Source organism: Bombyx mandarina, chromosome 09 (assembly GCF_030267445.1).
Source record: "Bombyx mandarina strain Sakado chromosome 09, ASM3026744v2".
Lineage (NCBI taxonomy): Eukaryota > Metazoa > Arthropoda > Insecta > Lepidoptera > Bombycidae > Bombyx > Bombyx mandarina.
Genome location: NC_143216.1, coordinates 4628851 through 4642091, shown reverse-complemented (window position 1 = coordinate 4642091; position 13241 = coordinate 4628851).

Below are 13241 nucleotides of genomic sequence, written 5' to 3'. Positions count from 1 at the left end.
CCCACGATCATAGACTAACTCTTCAAATATCACACGCCATCCACATTACGATTCCAATAACAAATTTTGAACAGAAAAGCTGTGAATTCATTTGTGTAGAACATTATTAAAATAAAAGGTTTAATGGCGGTCAAAATTCAACAACATCTTATAATCGATTGAGTGAATTACAAATTACACGTTCTAAATACATACATTATACAAAAGTTTCGCAGTACAAGGAGCTCAGGTGTTGAAATTAAAATCATAAATCTACATAAAACGACGAACTCGTGTATAATTACTGTAGCTATTTGTAATTCATGGGCAGTCGGGGACGTAACGTGGGTCCTCTAGACCACGCAATAAGGACAAGTATACGGTGTATAGCGAAGGATTACAGATACTAGAAACGATAATACACCAAAAATACATAAACTTAATATGTACACAAACGAAGAAAGAAATAATGCACAGGCGTAAAATGTTCTAAATTCGAATTGCTGTTATTACTTTCAGTTGGTTGGCTATTCTTATAAAATTGCTGATGGCTAAGGGAGACGGTGACTATAGTCACAAAAAAAATATGTTTTTTTTTTGGAACGAAGGACGATGCGGAGGGGTACCCTAACCGGGAAAAAACGTCCGTAACGTAAGAGTTTTATTAGTAATGCACACAGTGTACGACGTAACTTTGTAATAACTTACAATAATAACATATTTTTATTATATATTTTTTATAAATAATTGTGAATCTTTATATATAAATCTTAATATATAAATCTCTATATAAATCTTTTATTTATTATTTTTTTATTGCTTAGATGGGTGGACGAGCTCACAGCCCACCTGGTGTTAAGTGGTTACTGGAGCCCATAGACATCCACAACGCAAATGCGCCACCCACCCTGAGATACAAGTTCTAAGGTCTCAGTGCCACTTCTATTTTAATTCGTGTATCGCAGTCGCGGACTACACGGCGACCAACAATCGTTTAAATGAACAAGGGAGTTTCGGAGGGCTCTTTACTGCGAATTAAATAGGTTTAAGAGAAGAGGATAGTGCAAATTGAACGTGACTATCCTCAGCCGCCGGGGTATTTGTGTGTTCGAATCCTTTAGATTAATGTGACAAATTGTGCAAAAGTAATTAGTTGATCATCGGAGATACTTCTGTTGAGGTCAGACGCGGTTTTCTTTAGATCAATTTAACGATTGACGATGAAAAACATCTCAGCGTATATAGACAGAGAAATTACCGCGTCAAAAGCGCAGGTGCGTTAGATATTTTTTTTGCTTAGATGAGTCACGAGCTCACAGCCCGCCTGGTGTTAAGTGGTTACTGGAACCCATAGACATCTACAACGTAAATGCTGCCACTCACCTTGAAGTATGAGTTCATAAGGTCTCACTTTTAACAGTACAACGGCTGCCCTGCCCTTCAAACCGAAACGCATTACTGCTTCACGGCAGAAATAGCCAGGACGGTGGTATCTACCCGCGCGGGCTCACAAGAGGTTCTACCACCAGTAAGAAGAATGACCGACTATTTTAATATTTCAACCGAAATATGTCTTAAGCAAAATATAAAGATCTTTCACCGACCGGGTGTGTTTGCTTGATAGACCGACCGACCAAATATTATGGATCGAAACTTATGGATATATTAAGAAAACAATATTTAAAGCCCTATAAAACTAATATTAAAAATTAAACAGTAAACAGTATTAATAAACTATACAAAATTGAACTCCCTTTTTATTGAATTACAGACTTCGGAAGGGCACTGAAGAAAAATCCTTTTTAAAAACTAAAGAGTTTTAAATAATAAAGGTTTTTCTTAATGTGTAGGATTCAAAATATTGTAAGCGCGATTCATATTTATGGTTAATTTCTTAAAAACATTGATTACTATCAACGACCCTATTTTACTAATATTATTTTCAAACTCTCAACTTAAGGCAGGTGGTGGTATGTACGTGGTGTCTATGGGTTTCGATAATCACTAAGTACCGAGGGGGGGTGTCTCCATAAGCTAGTGGAAGAGGTTTCCTGGTGGTAAGGCGTTTTGCGAGCCCACGTGGTTGGTACACTGCCTGTATTTCCCGTGTAGCAACAATGTAATCTGATTTCAATGGTTGTACTAAAGAAGTAAGACTTAGAACTTATTTATCAGAAGTTTATGGGCTTCTGTAACCACTTAACATTAGATGGGTTGCGAGCTAGTTCATCCGTCTTAAAAAAATATGAGGAACATTAAAAAAGCCACAGATAACCCCTAATGGGGGCTATCTGTGAAAAAAGCACATCAATTCTTAGTATAAATATATTTTAAATTATTTTTGTGAATTCTGAATGTGTATTTTGAGTATTTTATTTAATACGTGAATAAAATAAAAAAAATTAAGAAGACCTTGGGAGTTTAGATCACCTGTATCAGGTTTATAGGATCTTATCGGCTTACGTACTGTATTCAAGTTGTAAAAAGTTTAACCCTTTCTGCTTTACATTTGCTTGCGTCGCCCACTTTATACTCACGGCGAAGCATTTATAATTCTTAAAACCGTTCACCCTTTTCACAAGCTACTAAAGCTGTTTATTCAATAACACGTTTGATTCGAAAGTGTAAATGGAACTTTGTGAATGGAAGTTCGTCTCATATCATGTCATAACATTTTACTGTCGCCTTATAAGTGTCACAGTTTAGATAATGTTAAAGTAAGTTAGCTTCGTAAATTACTTTGTCGATAATCGTTTTATTTTTACGAGTAGATGATGTCTCTACGTTATTAAGAGTATCAGACTCAGAGATACTAGGAGATGAATGCTATCACAGAACATTTCGGATGCCCCGATTCACTCTCGGTGCTTTTAGGCACAAAGAGTTCGACGTGTAACTAAATCTATAGACACCATTTATTTTATTTTTTTATTTTTATTGCTTAGATGAGTGAACGAGATCACAGCCCACCTGGTGTTAAGTAGTTACTGGATCCCATAGACATCTACAACGTAAATGCGCCCCTCACCTTGAGATATAAGTTCTAAGGTCTCAAGTATAGTTACAACGGCTGCCCCACCCTTCAAACCGAAACGCATTACTGCTTCACGGCAGAAATAGGCAAGGTGGTGGTACCTGCCCATGGGGGCTCACAAGAGGTCCTGCCACCAGTATTACGAAAATTATAATTCTGCGGGTTTGATTTTTATTCCACGATGCTATTCCTTCACCATGGAGATGAAACGTGAACATTTGTTAAGTACGTTATTCATTAGAAAAATTGGTACCCGCCTGCGGGATTCGAACATCGGTGCGTCGCTAGATACGAATGCACCGGACGTCTTATCCTTTAGGCCACGATGACTTCTACTGAGTTTCTTACCGGATCTTCTCGGTAGGTCGCGGTTCCGATCCAGTGGTAGACTCAGCGAGGCACTGCTCTTGCTAGGGTAGATGTTGGCAAAGTATTTTAAGCTTTGGGCTCTCTTACTAGTCTAGGTGAGACCGGATTAGCTCTTTGCGGCTACCGGCGAATGGGTAAAAAATATACCACAATAAATATTGAAAAACGAGATTGGAAATGTTTGCAAGTTATCGAATTTCAGTGGTAATATTAAATAAAGAATAGTTTGAAAAAACTAACAAAATACGCTTTTATATAAAATCCACCAAAAAAATAGAAAATAAATTTTAATAAATTTGAATTAAAAGTAGTGTAAGAAAAAATGATTTTAATGCAAAAAGCGTTTTTTAATATTGTATTGTCATCGATCCTTAATAAGGATACCAAATTTCGAGTTACTCCGACGTTTTGAAGGAGTTCAAAATCATGTTCAAAGATTCGGTGACAAGCATACATACGTCTGAAGCTATTATAATAAAAGCGTATTAAGAACGGACTAGAGAGTGGATAGATAGATTTGTCTGCTGACAACATCCTGCCCACAGTCTTAAGAATTCCCGTCATCATGGCGCTTACCAACTGTCAAATCGTGGCAAGAGTGTGCGTAGAGCAATTAAAAAAAAAACTTGCTTATATTTCATTTGTAATCTATATAAATTTCACACTTCGAAATAAGAGACTTTTTGGCGGGAACGCGAGGAGTGAAGTTGTGTGATTTGTTTTATTTTGTCTATTTAGTGTTTCTTCAGGTTTAAATTTGTAATAACGGTGGTTTATTAACTGTTTAATATCTTTGAAAGTGCATAAATGTGGGAAAATGAAACAAAGCCGCTGGACGCAACTTCTCGGGATCCTCCAAAAAGACCACTGAAAAAATCTTAGTAAATGACCACCATTTTACTAAGATTATATTTCATTCCATATCATCTCATTTCACTTAATTTCATCCCAGTTGATTAACGTCTCAAATTAATCATTTTCATTTCATTTCACTCCATATTATCATTTTTCATAAAAATAAGAGTATAAATTAAAATAAGACATGACTTAAAGGTCTTAGTTACCAGGTTATAAAATCAATAAAAAAAAAACGAAATAAGAACGAAAATAAAACCCGATAAGTTTAAACTGAATCTTTTTAGACTGTGTGATGACATACGTAAGTAGGCGAATGTTCTCAGGAAATTGGCTCCGGTATAATCTGTGCCAAACTTTATATACTATCTTTTGACATGTTATGTTACTTAGGCGTGTTTTCACTTTTCAGTAGCTACCTCAAAATGAGTGGCTTTCGGAACGCGAATCCGAGATTCAAACTAATTTGTTGTTGTAATTGTAATGTAAAAATGCTTTAGCATATTTTATTACAAAATATTGTTTTTCCGTACAATTTTCATTTTTTAAACATTGCGTCTTTATGTACATCATAGTAACTTATTACTTTTGGCCTATTGGAAGTAAAGCGTTAGCATTAGGATTTTTACTTTATGTCTTAAGACGGACGTTTAAATTCACTTTTTCATACTTATGGTGGACATTGAATATTTTTACTTTCCTAATGAATTAACTAAAAATAGGTTCATAGTAAAAAAATACTTAAAGACAAGCTCTTTATTAAATTATCTATTCTCCCTCTCCTCTAATTGTTCGCTTATTCCTGAGCATCGTGATGCACCCGCCTGGGACATTTTCTTGTGATCTGTGCCCACTTATGTCGGTCAGTCGCAGAGTGAAGTACGTCACTTATTCTCGTGTCCAGGGCTCGCGGGCACTTAATTTTTAATTTTTTGTATTACTTAGATGGGTAGACGAGCTCACAGCCTACCTGGTCTTAAGTGGTTACTGGAGCCCATAGACATTTACAACGTAAATGCGCCAACCACCTTGAGATGTAAGTTCTAAGGTCTCAGTATAGTTACAACGGCCTTTTTTTTTTTTTTTCCGGGCCGGGGGCCGAACCTCCTACGAGGTCCACGCGCCTAGGGGGCGCGCGGGGTATGTGAGACTCAACGATCTGCAGGTGTTGAGAGCAGATCGCGGGCCCAAGGATTTTAGGGCCCACCCACTAAACGACTCCCCTGCACTCTTACACCCGACGTCCGATCTCCGTCCGGGGTCAGAACCCGGTCAGAGTAGGGGGGTTCCCGCGGTCAACACTACAACCAGACACGCGGCGCCACCCCGAGGACGCCCGACCGACGGGTCGTCGAGGCGATAGTCGACGACCGACGACGTCGGTCTCCGCGGTACGGCGGCCCTGCCAGGCCGCCCAGGCGGTGCCGCTGGTGTTCCGGGATATCCCGCTGGGCCAGAACCAGCCTGCCGGGTCGGAACGCGATACACTGCCAACCGGGTTGCTCTTCCACAGTATGTTCGGCGACGACAGCGACGTCGAAAAACCGACGCGTCGTACCGTCCTCCTGGTGCCAGCGCGCTAGAGAGACGGTAGTGTGCGGCGCAGCCTCAACCCCCTTAGGTCGCCCCGTGACCTTCACTGGGAGGAGACTGCCTCCTCATAGGGGCCGGAGCTGGACAAACGCCCTCCTCCGACCCCCAGCTCGGCGGCGGCGGCACGGCGCTGAGAGGGAAGAAGACCTCTCCCTCTCCCGTTCCGCCGCCTGCTTCTGCGAGATGGTGGACTCGCAGAAGTCGAGCATCGCCTGCCAGGACTCGTCGCTGCCGAGCATCGTAGCCACGACGGTCGGAAGCGACAAGTCTGGTCCTATATTTGCAACGAGGACGCGCCGCTGCTCCGCAAAAGCGGGGCAGTACGCGAGCGTGTGCTCCGCCGTGTCCTCGTTGCAGCCACTGCAGTGGTGGCACTTCGGCGTCGGCCCCCTCCGGGCGACGAGGTGCAGGTAGCGACCGAAACAGCCATGTCCCGTGAGCACCTGCGTCGCTCGGAAGGTGAGACGTCCTCGGACGTCGACCCAGTCCGAGAGGACCGGGCGGATCGCCTCGACGGTCCGTCGCCCGTAGGCGGGGTCCGCCAGGCGGCGAGACCACGCCTCGAGCACGGCACGCCGAGATTGAAGCTTCCGCGCTCGAACTTCCGCCGCGCCGGGACGCGGCTCCCCCCTGTAGCGGAGATCGCATCGCCACGCGTAATCCGCAGCGAGCGCCTCCGCTTCCAGGTCCCAGGGAGGCGTCCCAGCGAGCACGCACGCCGCCTCCAATAAGACGGTGCGGTACCCGCGAACCGCCCTGACCGCAATCGCGCGCTGCGGACGTCGCAACGCCGCAACATTGTCGCGGGTCAGGGCGTGGCACCACACGGGAGCCCCGTACAGTGCCATCGACCGCACCACCCCCGTATAGAGGCGGCGCACCACCACGTCAGGCCCCCCGACGTTCGGCAACAGCCGACTCAGCGAGCCGGCAGCCGCCATCAGTCGGGGACCTAATCTCTCAAAGTGAGCGCGGAAGCTCCAACGACCGTCCAGTACGAGACCGAGGTACCGCAACCCAGTCGCCTCGATCTCGACGCGAACGCCTCCTATCACGAGGTGGGCCCCCTGAGGCGGCGCTCTCCGGGCCCCGTGAAACAACAGGGCCTGGGATTTATCGAGCGCCACCTCCAGACCCAGCCTTCGGATCCTGCCGATGACGAAGGCCACCCCCGCGATAGTTACAACGGCTGCCTCAACCCTTCAAGCGGAAACGCATTACAGCTTCACGGCAGAAATAGGCGTGGCGGTGGTACCTACCCGTGCGGACTCACAAGATGTCCTACCACCAGTTGATCATCCAACTTTTCAGGCTCCGACCTAAGGGTGGGATCTAAGGATAAATTTCTATCTACTTTACCCAGTACTGTGAGTGGCTGCAGGCTGTCAGAAGGTCTTATTGTTAATTGACCAAAATACTGGAGCACTCTATTTACGCATATAGTGGATAGCCTTTGCTCAATTTTGAGGTCGTTAAGAACTGAAGAGTTTGCACGGAAGACCGTCCATGGAATTCGTAACACGCATCGCGAGCACCACATGTCAAATGCGTCTATGCGTCGTTTATCACCTTCTTTTAACAGCCGTTTTCTTTTTTTCATACCAATGCTGATAGCCTTGAAAGACTATATCAGCGTTACCGCAGCGCGTAGGTGAGCTCTTGGTTCTCAAACCGGAGGTGTTGCTAACACTGGCCCTAGCAAGAGCAGTGCTTCGCAGAATCTACTACCAGATCAGAAACGCGACCCACTGAGAAGATCTGGCGAGAAACTCAGTGGGCTGTGTCTATGGGCTAATTTACTCGTGGAGCCCTTCGTAGCAAGCGACGGGTTCGGCGAGGACGGTGACCGGTGGCCGTTTTCAATAACCTAACTGAGAATGTGGATAGATTGCTATGCCCGATTATTAGTGAGAGCGTATCTATCCTTAGTGTGTGTTTTACAATCACGGTTAAGTGTTATCTATCTCTAACCATAAGTACAAAGCTTACAGTACCAACAGTAGATAGAGCTTTATCAAGCCTCTTGATACATATCGTTCTACTGCAAATACGACACAACACCAGGTTCAAAACTTATTTTATGTTATTCTTAATGATGGCTATAATTTAACTATCATATCATAGACCATAATAAATTAATTTGTTTATAAGAAGAGATTCCCTAAATCAATTTATAAATAAAATGAAATAATTCTAACTTTAAATGCAATCGAATCCGTAGATTAATCAAATTTTAAAATTCATATTATATAAAAGGCTATCGAGAAAACTATTGTATTATTAAACGAGAATGAAATACACAAGATAATGTTGATTAAGTACCAAAGTAACCGAGAGGGCTGGTGGTCGTGGCGCCGACGACCGCCAGTCCGGCGTCCCGAGGGGGAGGGTGATGGGAGAGATGTGCTCCGCACTAAACGCTTCACTTTCCCCCCTTTACCTTTTCCTGAGCTTTGTCTCATGCGAGGTTTGGATGCTGGTTGTTGAGCGACAGGAGGTTTTAGTCGGTTCAACTCCGACATGCCCCGCCCTCCATCCCCAGTGGAGGGCGGAAGTCCGGAATTTCCTCCGGACCAAAAAAAAAAGTACCAAAGTAAGTAACCAACGAAAATTGGTGTTTCATAAAATAAATATTACTGCTCTATCTTCACACGAGACTACATGATTGCTTTCCCGAGAAATAGGCAAAGTGGCGACACTCCCACGCGGGCTTATCAAATGTCCTAAGCCGTGAAATCAAAGTAGCGAAGAACACAAAGAATTCCGCAAGAAAAGGGTAATTGAGATCGGAATTAGGCTAATGCGTATGAGTTGAAATACGTATCAGGTAGCCAAGTGCTACTTCTGCTCTTGTTGGCGGTTTCAAGGCAAATTAGTTCGTGTGGTCTCCCACAAATAAAAAGGCAATAGCAACAATTTTTGAACAATAACCACTAAACCAATCGCCCTGATCGATCGAACGATGATCGTATAAAGCCACAATAACCGAAGATCAAACATCAATGCCAAACGATTTGCATCGCAGATGTGAGCTCAATTTTCTTAACAAACGAACCGCGAAAAATAATATTCTATCGTACATGGACTTATTCTGATGTTTAACAAAAGGATAACTTTCCGATTGACTTGGCGTGATCAAAGGACGTGGCATTAACGCAATGAGGGTTACGCGCACTTGCGATTTATGCGCCCAAAAGCTTTACACTACACAGAACGGAGATCGGTTATTCATTTTATTAAAAAAAAATCTCGACTTCATCATTTTGTTTTCTTTCTCATCTTTATTCTACTTTATTTGCCTTTGGAGGCAGACGAGCATACAGCCCACCTTATGGTGAGTTTACCGTGGCCCATGGACTCCAACAAGACCAGGGGCAAAGCCAGGCCGCTGCCTACCGCTTAATACTCTCCACAAGTCTCGTTTGAAGAAGGACATGTCATGGGGCTCGGGAAACACCATGGCGGGGAGCTCATTCCATAGTCGGATGGTACATGGCAAAAATGATCTCTGGAAACGCACTATGGATGATCGTAGTGGCTCTAGGCAGTGTGGATGAAACCTACTTCGGTGGTGGGCGGTATGATGGTAAAAACGAGATGATGGTATCATCTCAAACAATTCCTCAGAGCACTCCCCACACTCATATGACATATTAGAACTAATTACAATTTGGGAATATGATATCGAGGATATATGCAGCCCATACGCAAAATATATCGCAAAAAGAATGTTGCTACCAACCTTGAGGGTTCATTGTACAGTGTTGTTCCATATTGCGAATTAAGGTGTTAGACTGCTTCAAGGTTGGGTTCTCAGTACCCCGTGCAACTAATGTTACGTACTAAGTCTCGCAAGTGTATCAAATATTATATAGCGTTTTTACAAGCGGTCAACGTCACAGGTGGATTTATAACTGAATATTCAAATGAAAAAGTGTTTAAATTTATGCATCACTTAATATGGCGTGAAGTGTAATTTTCGCGTGAAAAATATTCGGTGCAATTTATTTTATGTGAGCTTAATGGTTTTGTTGAAATTTTTATTAAAACGTGGTTTTTTTTTTCATCTAATATATACAGTCCATTTCATCATATCCGACTTAAAATATACATAATTTTTGCGGACTATTTTGCAATGGATGAAATATGTAAAATTCAATCTATTTCTGCCGCGAAACAGAGTTTTTTTTTTTTTTTATTGCTAGATGAGTGGACGAGCTCACAGCCCGCCTGGTGTTAAGTGGTTACTGGAGCCCATAGACATTTACGACGTTAATGCGCCACCCACCTTGAGATATAAGTTCTAAGGTCTCAGTATAGTTACAACGGCTACCCCACCTTTCGAACCGAAACGCATTACTGCTTCACGGCGGAAATAGGCGGGGTGGTGGTACCTACCCGTGTGGACTCCCAAGAGGTCCTACCACCAGTGATTACGCAAATTATAATTTTGCGGGTTTGATTTTTATTACACGATGTTATTCCTTCACCGTGGAAGTCAATCGTGAACATTTGTTGAGTACGTATTTCATTAGAAAAATTAAAAAAATGCGCTCCTAATTGAAGGATTCTTAAGCAAGTATTTTATTATACTATACTATGGTGCCTTAGATCTTATATCAATGACAAACATCAGTCAACACTAAGTAGGCTGGGCGTAGGTTTAGTCATCTATCTACGGGATAAACAAACAAACAATTGACTAGAGTTTACAAAGCCAAATAGAATCATGTAAGATTATGGTAAACTAAAAAGTGCCATCGTAACAATTTCTCGATATCCGTAAACACTTATCTTTATATCTATATTTCTTCTGTGCGTGTGTTTGTTACTGAACTCCTCCTAAACGGCTGGACCGATTTTAATGAAACTTTCTGTGTACCTTCAGGTGGATTCGAGAATGGTTTAGATTTAAAAACCAGCCTGGCAGATAGCGCTGCAGTCGGTATCTAGTTTATTTATCTTTCCTAGAAATAATTTATGTGGCAAAACGTTTGCCGGGCTAGCTAGTATTTTATAAGTGTCTAATAGACTACAGAACGAGAGACTATTGATACAAATACATCATCTATACAAATGAATAAGCACAGAAAACTGTTCAAAGTCTATAACGGAATAAAAGTTATCCAAATAAATAAAATCCCAGTATCGGGCCCTTTATTCCTTTTGAATCTTAAAAACACTTTCAATTTCTTCAATTACTTAAAACATTCCTTATTGGAGACTTTTCATTTGCGATGTTTAACTAAGGGATCGACTTTTCGATTGAGTTGAGCCGCTCAAAGGGCGAAGGGCCCGAAATTAACGCGGCGTAGGGTGTGCGATGAAGTAACGATGTCTTCAAAGGCAGGGATTTCCCTATTTTCTTTCGGAAAAATCGTGTTATTATTATGCATGATCGTTTAAGAAGAAAAGAGCACTTCTTTATTCTCTTTTGTGTAGAATTTGTACAGTTAGACCGAAGATATTACTATATAATAGGTATAATTACGTAGAATTAAATTTTTTCACAAGCTTACTTATTTCTGCCATTAACTTCTGCCATAAAGGGTCTTATTTCCTTAAATTTGCTAGTACCTACACAATTAGGTAAGTATTATTTTTGTTTCAGTTACAAATTATTTAGTTTCGTAAATGTGAAACCACATATTCGTTCTATTTTAGAAATTTATAGTTCAACTTGAACTAGATCCCGTTAAAGAGACCGGCTTGCCACCAATGGCTACCAATGAGAGGGTCTTTCGTATTGTGTTAGCACGTTAGCCTTACGTCTGAATGTTCTGATAGCGTAGACTGGTTTTTATTACGCTTTTATTAGCTTCAGACGTATGTATGTAAAGGAATCTTTGAACATGATTTTGACCCCTTCAAATCGTCGTTTTAACACGAAATTTGGTATACTTATTAAGGACCGATGACTACTTAATATTTAAAAAAAAAAATATATATATATATATTGAAAAAATTAAAATTCAATTAAAAAATGAAAAATAAATATATAATAGTTATAAAAAATAAATAATAGTTTAAAAAAACTAACAAAATACGCTTTTATAGAAAATCCAACAAAAAAATAGAAAATAAATTTGGTATCAGTAGTTATAAATATTTTATGAACAGATCAGTAAAAGGGTTATTTTGATAATATCCTGAAAAGCACCCCACGCTTTTTTACAATAAAATCATTTTTTCTTACACTATTTTTAATTCAAATTTATTAAAATTTATTTTTTATTTTTTAGTTGGATTTTCTATAAAAGCGTATTTTGTTGGTTTTTTTAAACTATTATTTATTTTTTACCCTAATATTTCTCCTCGTACAAAAAGTAAAAAGCATTTGGCATTTACAATAAGCATCACAGAAGAATGTGACGCATCAAATGTGTTTCGAAACCGCAGACTAGTATTGGCTGCTGTAAATCAGTATTCCAGTCACGGTCTGTACACTTAATATTCATAATGTCATAGAGCGATCTTAGATGGAACATATTGAGAGTACATATTGTTACGTAGTGAGGTTCGGGATAAATAAAAATTCCACCGAAGTACAAGTTGATACTGTATTTTCACTTAGAGCACTTAAAACACTTCACAAACACTTTAAAATTCTCAATTCGCTTCAGGTGATCCGTTCGCTGTTTCGCTTCGAGTAGTTCCGATTACTAGCTGACTGCGTGCCATCTCTGCAACGCTTTTATAGCCGATACCACATCCCTAAAATTATCGGGAATATTCCACACATTTCGAGCATTGTGTTTCCGCTATATGACAATAGATGGCGTTGGACTTCTCGAGCGTTCCAGATGCTACTAGATCCTATAGAGTCATGATCACAGGTACACTGTCGACTTTGGATAAGACAGCAAATATAGACTCACTGTATCGACAGTTTTTTTTCTCTGAAAACTTTGAAAGCGCTTTTGTTTTTATTAAAATACTGTTACACTAAAACAACCGGTTGAAATGTTTACAATGTAGTTTCTTTCCTCCCTCACATGTTCCCAGTTTTCAGTACATTAATACTTTCAAGCGTCATTTTTGAGGTAACGTGAGACAATTATTTGTTTGTTTTTGTTTCATATAATGTTAATTTTCAGCCGGTAAACATTAAATACACATTGCCTATTGATGTATAGGTCTCTTCTCAACACCGAACAATGTTATTCGGTTCACTAATACAATCTTTTTTCGGCTTTCGCTAATCGTAGACATTAAAACAGATTTTATTATTGAATCTCGCGGCTTATACTCATTCTTCTGATGTCTGAATCTGAATCTGATTTCTGAATACAATGACTATAAAAACGTGAAACTAAGCCTTAAAAGTAGTTCTAATAATGAGTGCAGCAATACTATTGTAGGTTTAACGACGAAAGGGAAGCTCTTCAAGGGTGATATTTGCTCAGTAGAC